The 4,274-nt window shown below is 62.3% G+C and overlaps 1 long non-coding RNA gene across 1 annotated transcript; it reads left to right on the forward strand.

The window, feature by feature from the left end:
* The first annotated feature begins 1,723 nt into the window (after window positions 1-1,723).
* On the forward strand, window positions 1,724-3,410 carry LOC145537338 (uncharacterized). Its single transcript, XR_014076408.1, has 2 exons — window positions 1,724-2,634; window positions 2,916-3,410. It is a non-coding gene; the product is annotated as an uncharacterized LOC145537338 (long non-coding RNA).
* The last annotated feature ends 864 nt before the right edge of the window (window positions 3,411-4,274 follow it).

The following is a 4,274-nucleotide window of genomic DNA, read 5'->3' on the forward strand; positions in this document are numbered from 1 at the left end:
CCATAGGGACGGCTCCACCAGATCCCTTGTGCCCCACCACGTGCTCTTGGACCCTTTGGCCAGGAAAACCTGGTCGCATTGGTCCTTCTGGCAGGATGTGTGCCCTTGGACTTGACTGCTGGCGCTGCACCAGGGCTGTGGTGTCCTGCACTCGGCGTCAGGACAAAGAGGGCTCAGCTCTGCCTGCGTCATCAAGGCCAGTGTGGTCGCAGGTCCACTTGACACTCAGGCAAGGCTGACCCCAGCCGCTGACACTGGGCTGCATCCAAGTCACGCAGGAAAATGCTCTCTTGTCCCAGCCAAGGCAGAGCGATGTTCTGAGAAGGAGGAAGTGAAGCTCTTAAAGGGTATTTGACCACTTGGAAAAAAGTGCATTTAGAAAAATGCAAAGTTATTTGCCCAGAACGTCTTATCTGTACAGGTGGACTTCTATAACCCTAGGAGACTTTGAATCTAAGGAAAGAAAATTCTTAATTAGTTCTGAGTGGTGGCTCAGACGGTAGAGTCTGCCTGCGATGCAGGAGACCTGGGTTCGATCCCTGGGATGGGAAGATCCCCCGGAGGAGAGCATGTCAGTATTCAGTCGCTCCAGTGTTCTTGCCTGGAGAACCCCATGCACGGAGGAGCCTGGCGGGCTGCAGTCCCTGGGGTCACACAGAGCCGGACATGACTGAGTGATTAAGCACAGCGCAGGGAAGTGAAGAGAGATTTTCAGAAATCAGAAACCATGTGGTGAGCACTGTCATCTGCAGATGACTTAAGAATCTGGTGCTGAAACTGGCCGTGGACACCAGCCCAGGGGCCACACCCGTTCTGCCGTGTCTCCCAGGCAGTCGGGCAGACGACAGAGCTTTGCACCACCTCTGGGTGTGGGGCTGGAAGCACAGGCTGGTGTCCGGCAGACCGTGGTGGGGCGGTGGGGCGGGGCGCTCCGGGCAGAGCTGTGCGCCAACAGAAGCTGGTGTGACTGCAGAGTGGGTAGCGGTGCCGGCCACTGTGGAGCGGCTGAAGGAGCACCTCGGCCCGACGAGGGAGCCGCCCTGGGAAGTGCTTCACGCAGCCGTGGCCCGGACTGCACGTCGCTGCGCGGAAGGTTCTCACGTCTCGCTCCAGCTTTATCCCGCCTGAGAGTGGACATTCCAGGCAGACAAGGCGTCTCCACCTACGGTGCCGATGTCTTGGGTGATGGATGGTTCTAAGAACCAATCATTTTGCACAGAGTTTCACAAAAGCTGAAACGTTAGCTGAATCTGTCCAAGAGGACTTCCTCCTGCTTCCTGTTTTGGAACCCCTGGGAGTTTAGGCAGAACAGCGGGGAAGTGAACTGGATTGCAGAGGTAGCCCAGACCCACAAAGGTGGGTGAGGCAGCTTTGCTTTTCACGAGGGGAGAGAGGAAGAGACGAGCCATTGTGCCCGCTGGGTTCCCCTCTGCTCAGCCTGTCGGGCTCAGGGCAGGGCAGGCGGCTGCGTCTGTGTGGACGGGTGTGCGCGTCACTGAAGGCGCGCAGGTGATGAGCACGGGTCCAGGTAGAAACCGCGCCCTGTGTCCGACTTCTGCCAGCCCGTGGTGTCCGGATACCTGGAGGGTCTGGACGCTTAGAAGGCATCCGTGAGCACACAGTCCTCGGGAGCCGGAGGGAGGACCCTGGAGGGCAGGTTCCCCCAACCCAGGCCCCCGCTAGGCCCGGCGGCCCGTTGCCATGGAGACACTGCCGGCGCAGCGGACCTCAGCAGCGATTTCCCAGGATGCCTCGCCGGTGTTTCCAGCTCCTGTTGGTCTCTTCTGGGCTCGCCTTCCCTCCCTGGTCCGTCTGTGTTTCTGTTACATCATCTCTCCGTCTGGGACAGCCGTGTGGGAGGCGAGTGAAGGGCTCCCGCTTCAGCACCGGGCGAGGGGAGGCGAGCTGAAGGGAGCGTCAGGACAGCCGACTTGACGGCAGCGTCTCCGGCGAGCCCGGCAGGACAGCTGCTCGGTGACCGCTCGGGGCCAGGACTCTCAGGAGCGTGTGGGCACGCGCGCTCTGCTCCTCTCCCGCGTGTTCACCCCACACGGACGGCTTTCTTGGTCTGGTTCCCCAGCAGCGGCCTGACCCGAGGGATGCAGGCGGAGGAGGCCAGGCCCGTGGCTCTGGGCTGTTCCTCCCCACCCTTGCCTGGGGTAGAAGGTCCCTGCTTTGGTTAGAAAAGGAAGGCCGGTCCAGCAGGCTGGCATGCTCCCCAGAGGACAGGCCTGTGTCGGGGGAGCCAGGCTAAGACAGGCGAGTTCTTATCAGCAGAGCGCGAGCAATCAGTCAGCGGGCTTCAGGCTCTAAGCACGTGCTCGGAGGGGGCTCCGAGCCTTGGATGGCTCCCACCGGGGTCTCTGCGGCTCCTGTCCACCGAAGGGGCTGGTGTTGGAGTCTGTCCAGGACACGTTTGCTCAGACGGGCGAGGAAAGGCACTTTGGACGGACAGCCTTTCAGGTGGGGGCCTGGCAGCTGCTCCACTTGCTCCATCCTCCTGCCTGAGGTCAGAGACTGAGAAGGACTCAAAAATCTCCGAGAGCTGCGTCCTTGGCTGTTGTCATGGCAACTCATCCCACAAACACATACTGAGCATCGGCTCCAAGACGGGCACAAAGCCGCTGAGCAAAGGTGCACGTGAATGCAGGCTGTGATGCGCGGGGCGCGGGCTGCCCCCAGAGACCCCGCACCTGAGCCCCCACCCTGCTGGACGGGGGCCCAGGCTGCAGTTCGGCTTCCCAGGCCGGGTTATTGCGGGGTTCCCAGCCTTGCCTGTAGGACACTGCCCTGCCCAGGGGCTGTCAAAGGGGCTGGGCCCCAGCAAGGATGTGTTGGCCTGGCCCACAGCTGAGTCAGTCACTGGGAACCTGTGGGTCAGCTTGTGCAGGTCTGACTTGGAGATCCCACCACAGGGACCCCTGACAATGCAGGAAGAACGCCTGCTGCGCCCCAAGACCCGCGGCCCTGAGCTCAGAAACAGGAGGCAGGCCCCTGCTCCAAAGACACCTTCCTGCCCCCAGCGTCCAGGCCAGGCCTCTGCCCACAGAAACGCCCTGTGACACTGGCTGAGACATTCAAATGATGGGAGTTTCCGGCAGGTGGGTTTGGGGGGTAATTCCCTCCTCCAGATGCCCCCTAGGCATCAGGGCGAGGGGGTTCTAGCAAGACCCCCGCTAATGGCAGACCAGCGGGAGCTCCATCAGCACCGCCGCCCGTGTGGACTCCATCCACTGGCGCCGGGTTAAGGCCCACGTGAGTGCGGGGACACACCGCACTCCAAGGCAGCCCTGCTCTCAGAAGGGGCGCTGTCAGCACTGCTGGAGGGTGAGGTGCCCCGGCCCCCCAGTGCTGTCCCAGGGAGCCGGCCTGCAGAGGCGCAGTGGGAATAAAGGGTGACTGTTAACTGATGATCGGCTGAGGATGGTTGGGGCCATGCGGACTGGCAGGGGGCGGGGGTGGGGGCGCTGGGCCTGACGGGGTGGGGGGGCACGGCTGAGTCCAGGCGGACAGGTGGAGGGAGGTGTCAGAGGCGTCAGGAAGCCGTGGTGGGCGCAGCTCCCGGACGGCAGACCGGAGGAGCAGAGGCACACGTGTGCCAGGGCCCACTAGCCTGGCAGAGGGCCACTGGCGGGCCAGTCCTCCGTCTCCAGGGCCCTCTCTGCCACTCGCTGTCTCTCCCCTTGCTCTGTTTCTCTGGAGAAGCCCAGCACTCTCACTGTGTAAGGATTAGCACACAGTGAGAGGTGTCTGACCACACACGGTGACAGCTCCTTGTCCATCACTCAGGAGCCTGGGCCACAGGCCCACGAGTCTGAGCTGGTTCTGCTAGGGTCATGCGGAGCCTCCACGAAGACTGGAGGGGCTGCTTTCCCACCAGACGCCCGACGGTGGGAGAGTCCACTTCCAAGCCTCCCCGGGGAGTGGGCAGAATTCCCTCCCAAGTGGAGGAAGGACCGCTGGCCTGGCCCTGTGCTGGCTGCCAGCTGGAGGACACCGTCTGCTCCCAGCACTCACCTGCACTTTCCAGCGGTCGCCCATAGCCCCGAGGGGTCCCCTGGGCCTCCCAGCACTCACCTGCAGCTCCTCGCCTGGGGACCTCTCCCCACACTCCCCCAGGTCTGTAAGGACAGCCTCCAGGGCGTCTGCCAGCAAGAAGGAGGCTAACCCCGTGATGTAACCCACCTGTCAGTTTTATTCACTAACCTTTGTCCCAAAGTCCTTTTCCACTCAGTCAGTTCAGAAACGTCCCTTGACAGCCTCCTGTGGGTTCT

This window comes from Giraffa tippelskirchi, chromosome 1, assembly GCF_054371585.1.
Source record: "Giraffa tippelskirchi isolate mGirTip1 chromosome 1, T2T-mGirTip1v1.2.pri, whole genome shotgun sequence".
Taxonomy (NCBI): Eukaryota; Metazoa; Chordata; class Mammalia; order Artiodactyla; family Giraffidae; genus Giraffa; species Giraffa tippelskirchi.